The following is a 16,262-nucleotide window of genomic DNA, read 5'->3' as shown; positions in this document are numbered from 1 at the left end:
CTATCCGCATCCAGAGAAAGAATTATGGAGACTGTATGTAGGACAAAGCATATTATTTTCACTTTTTTATTTTGTTTTTTTTCTTCCTCGTGTTTTGTTCTCAATCTTCTTTCACAGCATGAACAATATGGAAACATGGTTAATATGATTGTTCTTATATAATTTATATCAGATAATTTGCTATCTTGGGCAGAGGAGGGGAAGAGAAGGGAGGCTAAAATTTTACAAAAATGAATATTTCTACGCATATTTCGAAAAAAAACGTTTTTAAGATAAATAAATTGATATTGCCAATGATACTGATGAAAACTCCAAAGCCAATACCTCTTCTATCACACAACCTTGCATTTTTCTTGAATTAGAAAAGGAATCAAATAAGGAAAAAAACAGGTTTCTGGAGCTCCTTAAACACTGAGACCTTGAGAATGCACCTTAGTTAGGTCCCACATGTCCAGTAATTTGCAAAAATTTTTCACTTGGATTTCCTCCAAATGAAAATAAGTTCCTTGAATGAATATATAAATATAATGCAGGAAAAATGAACATAAGGCAGAAATAATTTTTGTCTTTGTACAATACTTGATGCCTAGGAAGAATTCAATAAAGGTTATTAAATTAAGGTAGGAATGAATGAATGAGTGAATAAATGTCACCTCAAACTCCAGAAGACTGTAACTGAGCTCATTACCTTACCCCTCCCCAGACTAGGGAACCTTCTAAGCTTGACCATTTCTTTTAGTACTGTCTCTATTCTCATTTTCTAGGCTCTAAAGCTTGGAGGTGCCTTGGAATATGAGAGGAATAAGAGGAGGAGCAGCCTATTCTTCCTTTACCAGTTATCTTGGATCCTCCCCATTGATGAGAATTTGGAACTTCAAAAGACAGTTTTATATAAAGGTATAGATATACATTAAGAAAACACATTGCTATTGCCAGTTCCAGCTGGGTCTGACTCACCTTGATCCTATTTGACTTTTCTTGGCAAAGATACTGGTATGATATGGCATTTCCTTCTGCGGTTCATTTTGCAGATGAGAAAACTGAGGCAAACAGGGTGAAGTAGCTTACCCAGGGTCACACAGCTAGTGTTTGAGGAGAGATTTGAACTCCAGTCTTCCTGACTCCAGGCCTAATGGCTTTATCCGCTGTACTACCTGACTGTCCTAAAAAACATATTGTCAACTCCTAATTAGATCTCGGGGACTAGTGTCTGAACAATGCTCACTGAATGAAATTTTCACAAGTGAACACTGAGGTACATACATCCTAATCCCAGGAAAGCTCCGTCTGTTCACAAGTCATTTGGTGAAGGGGGTTGGGAGACATCTAACATTTCTCCTGTGGTTTTGTTCCACTTTGCTGCACTTTGTAATAAACTCTCTGGTTGAGACCAAGGAACTGATGAAGGGGTGTGTAGCCCATGTCATCCCCAAGCCTCTAAAAGCAGCTTTCTCTATTTTTATTTCCAACATACCGTAATATGGGATCCCATCACTTCCTCTGAGAATTGAAATATAACAAAACATAGCCAGCATTGGGATTGGCTACAACCCACAAAGGGCTAGTGGCTGTGCCAGCAGCTTTCCATCACGAACTGGGATTCTGGCTACCAGAAACAGACTAGATCCCAGAGTGCAGCTGGACAACAGGCTCTTGAGAATTGCAGCCCTAGAGAGCCCACGATGGATGGATTAACCAACTTTTCCATAGGACCATCTTACAAAGTATTAATATATGGTAGCAAGACCCCTGGAGAGAGACTCTGAAGAGTTGAGTCATCTCCAAGAATCTGAGTAGTGGGGCAGCTCCCTAATCTGTGAGAGGGGTACTAGTGTGAAAGTCACTGCATGACCTTGGGCCATCATACTATCTTTCTTGGCTACAGTCTTATCTAAAAAAATGAGTGAATCAAGATCTGAGATTTCTAACTGCCAGAAACCTGAGGGGCCAACGGGTTCAGGTTTATCATCTAAGAAAACTCAAGTTCAGCCGAGGCTAGGGCCTAAGTAAGCCTAAGGGGTTCAACCTAGCATAATAATAATTAGCATTTATGTAACTCTTTAAAGTGAAGAAAGCATTTTACACCTTTTTTCTCATTTGATCTTTATAACAAAGCTATGAGAGAGGTGCTCCTATTATTTTACAAATGAGGCGAAGAAACTGAGGCAAACAGTGGTTAAGTGACTTGCCCAGGGCCACCCCACTAGGAGGTGTCTAAGGCCAGATTCAAAACCCGGTCTAGTGACCTACCTCTTGTGCCAGTCTACTGCCTCCAAATCCAGTGTTCTTTCCATCATACCATGAGAATATATCCTTTTCTTTTTTAAAACTCATTGTACAGAGGCAGCTAGGTTTGCAGTGTGTAAAGCACCAGCCTTGGAGTCAGGAGTACCTAGGTTCAAATCCGGTCTCAGACACTTCATAATTACCTAGCTGTGTGGCCTTGGGCAAGCCACTTAACCCCATTTGCCTTGCCAAAAACAAAAAAACAAAAAACCTAAAACTCATTGTACTCATAGTTAAAATTACCCTGTCTTTTGGAAAGGAAAGTGAATATGATTATTCTTTCCTCCTCTGACCCTCCTTTTCCTTCCATACCCCACTTTAAAAATGAATAGCCTCTCAGGAATCCATTATTTTCTCAGATTCTTTTTTAAAAAACATTTAAAGTTTTGAGATCCAGATTCTATCTTTCCCTTCCCTCATCCCTTCTCTAGGCAATAAGCTATCAGATATAGCTTATTATACATGGACAGTTATGAAAAACATTTCCAAATTAGTCATTTTGTACAAGAGGACTTGAATAAAAGATAAAAAGTGAAAGTAAGTGAATAGCATGCTTCAGGCTACGCTCAAGCAGTATCATTTCTTTCTCTGAGGGTGGATAGTGTGTTTCAACATGGATTCTTTTGTTTTTCAAGGCAGTGGGGTTAAGTGACTTGCCCAAAGTCCCCAACTAAATAATTATTAAGTATCTGAGGTCGGATTTGAACTCAGGTCCTCCTGACTCCAGGAATAGTTCTCTATCCACTGTGCGTCCTAGCTACCCCAAGTCCTTTGGGATTCTTGATCTCAATGTTATGGAATTGTTCTCCATTGGTAGCTATTATTGAAATGTTTTCTTCCCTAAGATAGATACCATTATATCTGAGATGTTTTATGGAAAGCATGTGACTGACTCCTTTAATGCTCCAATGACCCTGTGATCTCATCAGTGTGAGCAGTGGTTAATCCCAGTGTAAGAATTTAGGGAAAAGGTCTGAGTCCACCCCTTTGATTTTCAATGTGAAAAGTCTGAATTTGCAAGTTGGGAACAGCTTGGGGTGGGGGTGATATAATGCCAAACTACAATTTTATCCATTTTCTTCTTAGCATTTGGTATTATGGTCCAAGAAGTGTAGACTTACAGACACCCAATAAGCACATTGTTTGGAGTAAAGGGAGAAATGATGAGACGAAAAACAGTATTTTAAGGGTATTCCTTTTATTTCCCCCTCTGACCACCAGATGGCACTCAATCTGAATTTGCATTTTCTTCTGGTTCAGGAACAAGAAAATAAGGATGTCATGTTTTCACCAGGACGTTTCTTTAGGCTCTGAAATCTAACCAAGAGTGAGTTGGATAGGAGACTCCATTGTCTTCCTTATGACTTCTCTGGTTACTGTCTTCAAGAAACACTTAATTTGTGCATAATGAGTTGTTCCATCCTTCTACTACAACTTCCATAAAGACAATTTGCTAGGTGATTCTATGAAAAACTGGATATTAATGTGAGTGAATAAATGGATCCCTTAGTCACTCACCCAAGGGTGAGCTTCATTAGGGTCTGGGTTTAACCTTCAGCAAGAATTGCTCTGACTCAAAAAGAATAGTGCAAAATAGAGAGATTGAGTCTCTGGAGGAAGATTATGCATCAAGGTCACTGATTCTGTGCAAATCCTTTCAGTATTCACTAAATAGCTCCCCTCCCCACACCCACATCCTCAAACACACCTACAGATCACTAGATAGACAAGCAGGATTGCTGAGCAACAGACTCTGGTCAATAATCCAGAATCTTTAACTGTTACTATAATGAATTCTTTGCAAATGGGTCCAAATGACCACCCAAATGTGTAGAAACATTGAGAGTCACCAGGAGTCATGAGAGAGGGCAGCTCTGACATTTGATTGCAACGATGCTGAAGGAAGGGCAATAAACTCCCAAGAGAGGAGAGGTTCTGACCTTTCATGCCTTTGAAACACAAGTACCTTTTGGGGCCCATGGTGGGGGGGGGCTGTTGCTCTGTTTCTCAAGTCTATACTACCTATGCTAGCATTATTATTGTTAGTAATAATTAAAAAAATAACAACCTTTATAAATATTAGGGACTTGATGATGGTAATGAAATGGACAGAGTAATGTTTTAAATTCAGGAGCAACCAGAATTTGTATATTGTCATTGGTACTTGCTAGTTGTGTGACCAGAGACACAAGGATCTCAGAAACTCAGAGAGCCAAAACTCAACCACAGAGATCATTGAGTCCAATTCCAGTATCTTACAGAGGAAACTGAAACATAAAAAATCAGGTCTTTTCCCAGTCACACAGTGACTAGCCTATTGCAGGATTTGAACCTTGAGTCCTAGATTCAATTATTCCACCTGTCTCTCAAAGTCACCTAACCTCTCTGACCTAAGTTTTCCCCTTTGTAAAATGGAATCAATAGCTATAGCACTTAACTCAAGGTGTTGTGCTGATAGTATAATTAATTTGGTCAATTAATATAATAACATTGTGATAAAACAATATGACTAACAATATAATGCATGATATATATATAATACAGTATGACATCACATGATATGATATAACACACCATACTCCAACAGAACAGTACCTATGTAAAACTCTTTGAAAACTGAAAATTCCTTTATAAACATTGGCACTTGTGGTGACTTCACATTTCCATTACAAATAGTTTTTTAATCATAGCATAGTGAATAGACCTGAAGACTTTTTTCTGCATTGCTCCCTGGAAAAGTGGCTTTTCTCCAAAAGACTTTTTTCTACCTCTGGGCTATGACCAATCTATAAGCCCACCTAGTAAAGCCCTTTAATTACTTGGGTAGAATTGAAGTGGAGATGAAATTTCTTGAGATCTAGACTGCTTCTGGACAGAACTGCTTCATGGCCTGCTTCTGTTTATTGATTTACTGGAGTCAACCTGGAGATGGCTACACTTCACTAGGGTTAAACTTCAATCCCTGGAGGTCCTGTCTTTTCTGAGGCCTACTCAAGTCATCATAAGAGGACAATGGCTTTAACCCTCTATTTTTGCTACTCTACATCCATTTCCTGTCAGTTTTCTGTCTGTGAAAGAAATCTGGAGAGCCTGGAAGTTTCTGATCTACTCTGCCATCTTCCCAGAATTTTAGACTTTCTCAAATGTATTCTTTTTTCCCTCAGATCCTTTTTTTTGCTACTGATCCTTTGCTACCTCTGAGTTCTTTTGTAGCAGGAAGATAAGTATTCATGTTGCTGTCAAACATATTAGTACAGTAATACAGCTAAATACTGAAGAGTACTGGCTAACTTTTCTACTTGTTCTTCTTTGTGGCCCCTTCTGGCTTCTTGTTGGCAAAAACACTAGTGCCAGCCTTTCCTTCTCCAGCTCATTTTACAGATGAGGAAACTGAGGCAAAAAGGGTGAAGTGACTTGCCCAGGTTCAAACCACTAGTGTCAGGGGTTGGATCTCTAACCATAGGTCTTTCTGGCTCCAACCCTTTCACTCTATCTTCTGAGTCAACTAGCTACCCAAAGAAAAATCAGTCACTACTTACATAAGGGTTTTTCTTTACATTTCTCTAGGGGTGGATAGCCACTGATCTGTTTAAGATTTTATTTCTTGATTATAGTTGTTATAATAATTATTATTATTATTATTAATAGATTATATTAAAGTTTGTTAAGCACTTTACAAAAATTATGTCATTTGATCCCCTACCCAAAGTCCAATGAAGAAGTGGCATTATTATCTCCATTTTATAAATTAGGAAACTGAAACTGAAACTAATTTATCCAAAGTCTCAAAACTAGTTTGAACTTTCTGATCCCAAATTCTGCACTATTACCCACCAGGCCACTTTGCCACTTCTAACCAAACCATGATTCCCATTGTCAAATTCAGTTTTTTGAAATTCAAATTCATAGAAATTCAAACAAATTTTCATTTATTGATGAATGATAATGGTGTCAACCAAGACAAAATATCCTAAAATAAAGGTATTATCCTTGACAATAGAAATCTAGTCAGGGCCATAAAATACATTTTCTAATTTTGATTTTTCATTCTATGAGCATTGCCTACCCAGTGTTCAAACACACATAGAGTAGAACTATTATCTCTTCTAGGTCTAAGGAGAAAGGAAGCCCTTACTTCTTCATCTCTTTTCCTTCTGTTTTATGTCTCCAGCAGCCCAGAGAAATATACTAATATTTTGATAAAATTCACATGTACCATATGAAGATATAAAAATTATCTGCCAACTCCACCCTTTAATCCAGAGAAATTTGATTATGGTCTCCTAATCCAAATTAAAGAAGAGGGAAATCAATTAGCCATGAATTTATGATGATATAAATGTATGTACTCTGTTAATGAAGATGAATTATGCAAGGATCCCATTCCTTTGTTTTTAATTTCCTAAATGCAGAGGAAGAAATGTTCAGATTTCAACAGTTTAGCTTTCCAGTGGTTCCAATCAAAGGCTTCATTCCTCTGTGTCTGCAGCCTCTCACACCCATTAGGTTCATCTAGAGTTTAGGGTTTTTTTCTCTCCCCAAAAACCACAGGAATCAAGCAAATGTGTTTTGATGTATTTCTGTCATTTTCCTTCAGAACCCCAAGTGGGATAGTGGCCATTTTGGCAAATCACACAAGCTAGATAGGGCAGGTCAATAGGAAACCAACCCAAAGAGATTTTTAAAAAATCATGGTTTTTAAGTAATTTTTCTCCCCAGTCTATTTGTACACAATCCCACTGGAATTCTTATAAGCCACTAGAAATTAGAACATTTCAAAGATCCTTGGTGTTAAAAGGAATAAGGGATAGATATAGCTGCAGTGTCAAAATAAAACAAACAGTTCAAAATATATACAAAGCAACATAGGGGGGGAAAAAGCTAAAAGGTTCAATCAGATAATTCCTCTCCTCCCACTTCTGTTCTATTATAGAGAAAAGGAAATTTAAGATATGAATTCTTTGGCCTGCTCACTTAGATTGGAGTTGTATGTCCAGTCTGAAAGGGGGGAAAGGGTAGTAAAGTGCTGTAAGACTCTACTAAGCTGAAGACTATCTTAAAAATTCTTAGTACACCTTAAAAAGAAGTCCTCATTTTCTCAAACTTCTCAATCTCTTCTGCCCATAGAGCCCCTCAGCAGTCCATTGGAACTGTGAATCTAGATGAGAGAAGCAGCTTAGCAGAACCACACCTCAAATTTGTGAGATTGATGAAGTTATTTCAGCAGGCAGACATGGGAAAAGTCTTTCCTTTGGTTTTAGATCTCATTTTGAATTCCTGAACTTGCTATTTGGAATGGCTGCCAGGTCTCTTTACTGCCCCAACATTGTTTAAACTCTCCTACCACCAGTTTGGAGAGCTTTGGGGATTGTGTGATAGAGGCAGAATATGGGGGAGAGAAAACCTTATATTTTCACAGTTCTTTCCAGCCAAGAAACGGGATGAGAAGACAGATAGATTATTGAAAAGTCCAGCCGGGTATTGTATAGTTGTAAATTGTTATAATCTCTGTGGAAATTCCTCTGGTGGGAGGTGAGACACAGAGATATATAAGGTACAATTACCTTTCTATAAGTAATCCTTGTCTCCCCAGCTAGTTTCTAAACTCCCTGAGGGCAAGAGTGGCATAGACAAGAAGCTTATAAAAATTTAGAAGAGGATTGCCTCCCAGTTTAGGTGATAGAGAACAATTTATTAAAGTAGCTATGACATGGGTCTTGAGGAATAGACAAGAAGTAGATAGGAAGGGGGAAAAACATTCCAGATAATGCCCCCAAGGGAGAAACAGGAGGCAACAGGTGCTAGGCAAGTCAAAACTCTTATCACTCTCTTTTTTTAGTAGTGCTCTCTCTCTGGCGGAGAACACCCAGGACCCTGAATTCAAGGCTTTGGGAAGAGTCGTGCCCTCCATCTCACTTGCTTTGTTTCACACAGTCAACATTAAGGGGAGAAATTACTGTGGAAAGGGGACCTATTGTCCTAAACACCATTACCTGTTGACCAACTGCCACCACCTGACAGATGAGCTTAAGAGAACTGAGAATAGTCATGCTCCCCGACTATTAGCTCACTTATAGCCTAGTAACCACAGTCAACATTCTAAGAAGTCATTCTAGAGAGATGCAACCTGGAAACTGTTCTGGTTGATGTTGCAGCTAGAATCCAGAACAGAAAATTTTCTTTATCAAAGTCCTTTGCATTATCCAGTGATTCCACATCAGAAATAGGTATGGTATTACTAGTGGAAATGACTATAAAGAAGATTCCTTTCCATCTGTTTTTCTTTTCTTTCCCAAGGTGGGATCTTTCCATCTGTCTTACATCTCTAACATTTTTATGTTCTGGTTTCCCTCATTGGGGTATGAGCTCCTTGAGAGTTGAGATCATGGTGCCTTCTATGTATGTATCCAGAAGTTACCTCAGTGCTTTCCACATCATAAACTTTTAATAAATAATTTTCTCAGTTAAGAAAGGACATTGATGAGTTGCAATGATCAAAGGAGGGTGATGAAGCTGGTGAATAGCCTCAAATCCATGCCATGTGAGGAAATTGTTGGTCTTTAGCCTGGAGAAGAGAACACTGAGGGAAAGAAATGGCACACAATCGCTGTCTCCTGTATATGATATATTATTCTGGTGGAAGAGAGGACATTCTGACTTGGCTCCAGAGAACAGAACTTTGAGCAGAGGGTGGAAATGATCTATTTAGAATCTCCTAGCAATTAGAGAAATCCCAAAGCAAAGTGATTCCCCTTGGAGAGTAGTGGGCTTCCCTTGATTACAGGTATTTAAGCAATGACCTAATAGCTATTTGTTGGGGGTGTTGTAGAATAGATCTTTGTTCAAGTATGGATTGGACTGGATAGGGAGGCCACTTTAAGAACTGAGATTCTATGCAGCCTGGAAATAGAATGTATACCGTACTGGATCAGAGTGTATCTTCCTATTTTTCCAATTATTTTATATTTGTTCCCCTTCATAACCTCAAAAATCCAGTCATACTGCCTAATTGCTGCCTCTCAGACAATTCACCTGCGTTGCAGTGTTCTTAAGCCTAGAATGTGATGTCCCCCCAACTTCTAACTCTTGTTAATTCCTAGTTTCTTTTAAGACTCATCCATCTCCTCCAGGTGGCCTTTCCTGATTTCTTTCATCATTCTCCTCATCTTCCTTATCCTCATCCTCATCTTCTTCATCGTCATCATCATCATCATCATTGTCGTCGTCATCATCATCACCATTGTTATTGTAATCATTGTCATCATCATCATTGTTGTTATCATCAATTCTCCATCATGGAGACTGCTTCTGTTTTAATACTCACACCTCTGTTGCTTCTGCCCTTCTGACTGGAGGGACAGAAAGAAGAGCAAAAATGTCCTCCTACCCTTTATAAAGGATTCAAAAATACCAGGCATCTCTCCATTGGCCACCAGCTACTTTACTTGGTTTTGACTGTCCCACCATCATCATGCCCTTTCTTTGGATACTTCCTAACCTCCCCCTTCTTTTGTCAACTTCCTTTACTGTTTTGTCATATTGACAGTTTTTGAAGACAGGAACTAGCTTTTTCTCATATCCCCCAGCACTTAGCACAGTGTATATATGTAGTAAGTATTTATGTGAATTGATTGAAAGGGAACTTGGAGATGAGAGTGAGTTGGAAGCAAATTGCCAAACTAGCCTATAAGGAGCAAGGAGTTGGAAGGTTTTGAGCAAGGGAATGACATGGTTACAATAGTATTTTGGTAGACTTATTCAACAAACATTTATTAAGAGACTCCTTTATTTTAAGTTCTGGGTCAGGCATTGAAGATAAAAGACAAAAATAAACCCACCTCTGCCCTTAAGAATTTTGCATCTTAGAGGGGAACCAATACATAAATAAGCACAAAATACATTCATATGACATATAAAGTAATTTGATGGGGAAAACTAGAAAGGCCTCCTGTAGAAAGTAGCGCTTGAGCTGACTTAATCTCTCAGTCTTGTACAAGATGGAGTAGAGTAGGGAGAGGCTGAAAACCAAAACTAATGAGAAAGATATTGCCATAAGTAAGTAAGTTTGATGCCAGTGGGATGAGAAAAGAAGAGGTAGAAGAGAAGAAGCACTTTACAAAAGATGAATCCTAAAAACCTGGTAACCATTTGGCAAAGAGGGGGAAAAAATGGAAGAGTCAAAAGTAGCTGGGAAATTTCAGGCCTGGATGACAGGAGAAATGGTAGAGCTATGAAGAAAGAACTTCCAATGATTTTCTCCAAGTTTAGATTTCTTTGTTTAAATAACTCAAGGATCTCTGAAGTCATTTGTGGGTCTTATTTATGCCAATACAGATTATAGCCCTTCTAAGTCTTGGTAAGTGTTCTTCATAAATTGCTATGGCAAAAATCTTCATCACTCCTAGGTAAATCCTAGGCTTGCTGATGAGCTTCTCCAGATTTAACTATCCTGATCTATGCATGGCAGGCCTACAACTAATCTCTGAGAGATCTCTACTTATCCACACCCAATTTGAAGCCTTTCCATCTTGGAAGAACCTGTCAGGACCGGCATTTTACTGATAGAATCTTTCAGGTCACTCTACATCATCCCAAGCTATCAATGTGGGATATTAGCAAAGGGGGAGATTGTATGAGAAGGAAACTCAGAAGGAGGGAAGAGCCAGTTTTTATTTTAGGTTTATATACATTGAACTTGAGGACGTAGGGAGTCATTCAAGGAGAGCTATCCAGTTAGTTGGTAGGTAAAATTAAGAAGAGTCAGAATGTTACAGAAAGCAGGATGATACAATTGAAAGAGACTTTGAAATCAAAATACTGAAGTTCACCCTCCCTATCCCCTGCCATGTGTGCCCTTACACAAGTCATTATACTTTCCTTAACCTTAGTTTCCCCACCAAGAAAATAGCATTTATGTAGGTTGTCCCAAAAGTCTTAGTGCAATTTCAAGGGTTTTTTTTGTTTTGTTTTTATGAGCTTGAAAGGTTAACCCACATTATCTCCAAGACTATCTAGCTGTTTAAAGTTTGCAAAGACTTCACATATTTTAACGTATTTGATCCTTTTACAGCTCTGCGTGGAGGAGATTATAATCACCCCTATTTTACAAATGAGAAGTTTTTAGTGACTGCTCAGGGCCACTTTAGTAACATGAGTCAGAATTTAAACTCAGATCTTCCCAGCTCCAAGTCCAGCATCCTATCTGCTATACCTCTTAGGTCTCTAAGGCATTAGACCTGGTTGAGTGGACAGAGCAAAGAAACTAGTGCCAGGGAAACTGTCATTTGCTTTCCATGTGAGTTTGAGTAAGTCATTTAATCTCTATGGACCTCAGTTCCCATGTCTGTAATATGAGGGGACAGGTATAACTGGCTTCTCAAGTGGTTTCCAATACAAGGTCGTGTTCCTATGCCTAAGAGTTTGGTGATGAAGTTGTGAGAATGTCTAAACTCTCTAAGAGACTGGGCAGAGAAAGGATGTAAAGAAAGACAGAGTTGGGCACTAAATGTTGTCATCCCCTCATGAGGGAGGAGAAAGAAGAGGAGGAATGAACTACAAGGAAACATGACAGAGGTCAACTGAGGAGGAGAACCCAGATAGTGTATCAAAACAGATGCCAAGAGAGATGTGCCATCAATTTAATCACTCTGGCATCTACCAAAATAGCTTCCCAAAGAATAAAACCTCAGTAAATGTGTCCAATCCAATGGAGTGTTTGTTCATTCATCTATTTTACAGATCCAGAGGTCACCACAAACTTAAGCTTTCAAAATTAATTTAAAATATTCAATCAACTGGAAATGTCGCTCTCTTCATTCATAGAGAAATCAGTAAACAGTTACAATTCATTTTGGGAAGAGTTGTCTGTTGGAGATACAATGCAAGAGACAGAGTTAAAAGAAATGAATAACAAATGTGCATTGTTGTTTCTCTTAAATTCATTTATAAGAAAGGGATCACTCTCCCAAGGAGCCTGCTAGGTTGGGATGAGGAATAAAAAAAAATAACCAGACCTCATAGACAATATACCTAGAAACAAGAACTGACTAGCAAGAGATTGTCTTCCTCATGTTGCTTACAGATAACATAAGGGTCTAATAACATCCTTTCTATTATTGTTCAGTTGTTTCAGCCCACATCTGACTGTAATCCCATTTAGAAATTTTTGGCAAAGAGGCTGGAGTGCTTTGCCATTTCCTTCTCCAGTTCATTTTACAAATGAGAAAACTGAGGCAAACAGATTTAAATGACTTGGCCAGGGTCACACAGACAGTGTCTGAGGTCAGATAAGTCTTCCTGACTCCAGACCCAGCATTCCATTCACTGAGTCTCCTATTGGCCCCAACATTATCCTATTATACAAGAATAAGGCCACTTCTTGTCCACTACTTTTGCTGTTTAAAATGAATTAAGTAATATTTTGTCCTTGGAAATAAGGAATTCTTCCCCCCCAAAAGGAAACAAGATGACTAGGACAAAGGCCATATAACTTCTCCAACTTCAAGTTTCAATTTTCATCCTCATCCTCATCCTATGGCCAACATTCAAATAATGATTTAAGACTTGAAAAGCACTTTATATATGTTTGTCTTATTTGATCTCAGAACCACTGGAAATTCTTCATATATCCTTGCCATTAACCATCCACATTCCAAACAAGACCATTGCCTCTCTCCATACTCATGTACAAAGTTCAGACTTAAACAACAAACAAAAAACATAACAGTTAAGAAAACTATGGGATGGGAAAGGAAAGGAGATAGGAGGGAAAAATATCATACCAGGGTGACTGAAGCCACCAAATTGTCTTCAAAATATTTGTCAGAATGAAACCCTACCAGTGTTTATCAGAATATACTCATTGTCATATACCTTTTTCAGCCTTTTCAACTAGGACTGAAAATGGCAATTCAATCTCACTGATAGAAAAAATTAGATATATGCATTATTTATGGATGCTCCTCTAAGTTATTTTCCCCTCAAAATCTGCTCACAGAATAGTGCCCTCTGTTCAGTACCATGGTCAGTGGTTGTGGCAAATCCAAGAACAGTGAGGAGGTTCACTATTGACCAAGACAGGTAGTGGTCAAGTCTTCACAGATAAGCTACATGTGCCCAGTGGCCATTAGGAGTGGCATTAAAACAAATATTTAAAGATTAGGAAAGATTGTGGCTGGATGAACAAATGGTAGGCTAGTTCACTTTTGTCCCTTTTGGCCATTTGTATACTCCAAGCTTACCTGAATTTAGTAAGGTTGGACTTTGAGAAGAGCTGTATTTTCTGAGTTTCTATGTGGGAAATGATCTTAATGTGTTTCTTTTCCTTTTTTCCCTAATCGGTGCAAAGGCAGATGGGCAAATGTATGCATCTTCGTGGCCCTTTTATGAGAGTCTACTCCTGCCCCTGCATTGTAGGGGGTAAGAATTCCAGTAAGAGATGAGTCTGAGATGAGAAGTCCTTTCAGAGACAGCTTTTGGATGCATTCCTGGAAATGATGATGGTCCTGTAACTCCACCCTGTCTCTCTAAGGGCAAGTTTGAAAGGCCAGTCATAAACAAGATCATCAATATCACCACATTTGCCCACAGATACCACATTTTGTTCTCTAGAATTGTGTGAGGTTTTTTTTCACCGTAGATACCTCATTTGTAGAAACATCTTCTGGTCTTGAAGTGAACCTGCAGCATCATTATCAAGACTATTTTTGATTTGGTTCGGAGGGGAACTCTTCTACCTCTAAAGAAAATTTTCACTCAAATTAGATTTTAGTGTTCGATTTTATGCTGAAAGTCAGTGGGCATATTTCAGAAGAATCTATCAATAATATTTAATGTGGTTGTAATCTCATCATAAAAGTTTCACATGATCCTAGAATGAATTTGCTTTCCCAGAGTCCAAAAAAGAACTCAAACTGACAATAATGAAAAATAGGATAAACCAAACCAAAAGGAAACAGACAGCTGAGTAGGAGACTGCCAACATGGGGTAGACTGGAACAGATATTCTCATACATTCTCATTTTCCAAAAACATCCTTTCTCCTGGAAGCTAATATTACCACTAGGCTTGCCAGAGTCCATGTGACTGGCCGTTAACAACAAGCTTTTTACTCAGATCAACCATGTTCACTGAAGCCCTTAACCCTTCAAACTAAAGTGAAAAATCAACCTACTCTTATTCATTCAACATTTAGTAAGTCAATTATCAATTGGAAAGGACTTTGAAATGTCATATTCTAGGCCTTTCCCCTCAGAAAAATTTCCCCTCATGAAAACACTATCCTATCTCCAAAGAAGATGCTCTTCACAAATCAACCAAATATGTAAAAATCTGATCATTTTTCCCTAGTGTCCAATAATGTTTTATGGATCACAGAATTTCTGAGTCAGAATTGACCTCAGAAGTGATCCAAGACAGTTGGAATTGAAATAAAAATTCCCTTTTTGACATACCAAGCAAGTGGTCTAGTCTCTGCTTGTATGCCTCAATTGATGGAAAACTCATTACCAGGCAGGCAACATGTCTGCAGAAAGTTCAAAAGTTGGCCATCCAGATAACTTCAAAGCTATAATCATTATAACTGACGAACATAAAGACTAAATTAGTCTATTTTATTTTAAAGGAAGTTCTGTAGTATACTTCAGTCACCAACTTTGATTCACTGTTGTGAACACAGAAAATATTGCATACTTGAAAAGAAAAATATAAGAAACTTAAATGTTTGGTGCATCTGTGCACTTGAATAAATGGCATTTATTAAGCATAGAACATGTAATATGTTGTGCTAAGCCCTGGAGATAAGAATAGAAACAACAATCCTTGCTTTCAGTGAATTCATGTTTTAATGGGGAAAACAACACATACAAGATTTGAGGTAAACATCAGATGGAAAGATCCCATGGTCTTTAGGGTACAACAACAAAGCAGAAAGTAATGCCTCTGTTTTAATGTCATTTCCACTAAAAAAAATCAGTTTCTAATGTTGAACTACTTGAATGTTCCAAGGACTTTGATGGAAAGGACCAATAATCTAAGAGTGCTGCCAGTCTCAGAATTCTTGGTATTATCTGTCAGGAGATGGCATTGGTAGGGTGAGGAAGGTGGGCCCCTTCTCGGCTGATTTCTCCCTTCAATTGGATTGGAAGTAGGACTTGTATTCTAGAAAGGATTGCTATTCCTAAGACTCTTGAGTTCAAAGCCCTGAGCCATCTTCACTTAAGTTTCAGGGAGATGGCGATGATACTGACGATGATATTGTTTCATACTTTGTTCTCAAAGAAGGCCATGACATCAAGGAGGTGATGTCATAACAAGCACATGAATTGGGTTTGAGTGAGAGGGGATACGTTGCTAAGTCACATATCTCACTTTTTCCTCCAGAGCCATCTGGATCCAGTGGCCAGATATGAATCAGGATGACTGGAGATGGCTTTGGATGCAAGGGAGAGTTAAGTGACTTGCCCAAGGTCATAAAGCCAATAAGTGTCAAGTGTCTGAGACTGGATTCAAACTCCCCATTCTCCTGACTCCAAGGCCAGTGCTCTATCTACTGCAGATAAGTTGATGCTGGTGATCTCACTTGCCTGCTGCAAGCCACTTCTTTTCTCCTACTGGGTCACTTACTACTTTAGTTATTGACTTGCCTGGTCATGGATAACAGGCAGTCAAAAGCTGGTGGGTATGTCTGACTCCAGGTTCTACCCTCAGATGCTGAACATGGATCCTGGACTGGAAGTAGGACTTGTAGTCTGAGGGGCACTGATATTCCCAATGCTCTTAGGTTCATGATCCTGTTTCTTCCCATTTAGGTCTCAAGAGAGGCAGTAGTAGTTTAATTCATCTGGCACAGCCACTTCCCATCTCTCTTTTTCAGGTTGCCTTGCCTACCACAGGAGGCATTTTCCCCATTCTCTGTGATGCTCCTTTTACGTCATCACATTGTTGAATCATAGTATTCATTGAGGGGAGTTAAGCAG

At 38.8% G+C, this 16,262-nt stretch overlaps 1 long non-coding RNA gene across 2 annotated transcripts in view; it reads left to right on the top strand.

The window, feature by feature from the left end:
* Positions 1-16,262, top strand: part of LOC141496638 (uncharacterized) — a 49,550-nt gene that overhangs the window by 10,710 nt on the left and 22,578 nt on the right. Inside the window, exon 2 of one of the 2 annotated variants that reach the window (XR_012471073.1) lies at positions 765-16,262. This exon is cut by the window's right edge and continues 13,921 nt beyond it. This is a non-coding gene — a long non-coding RNA (uncharacterized LOC141496638). The remainder of the gene's footprint in view (positions 1-764) is intronic. The other variant, XR_012471074.1, reaches the window with a different exon arrangement.

Source organism: Macrotis lagotis, chromosome 8 (genome assembly GCF_037893015.1).
Source record: "Macrotis lagotis isolate mMagLag1 chromosome 8, bilby.v1.9.chrom.fasta, whole genome shotgun sequence".
Lineage (NCBI taxonomy): Eukaryota > Metazoa > Chordata > Mammalia > Peramelemorphia > Peramelidae > Macrotis > Macrotis lagotis.
The sequence above is the reverse complement of the archived record's forward strand: the minus strand, read 5'-3'. Positions and strand labels throughout refer to the sequence as shown.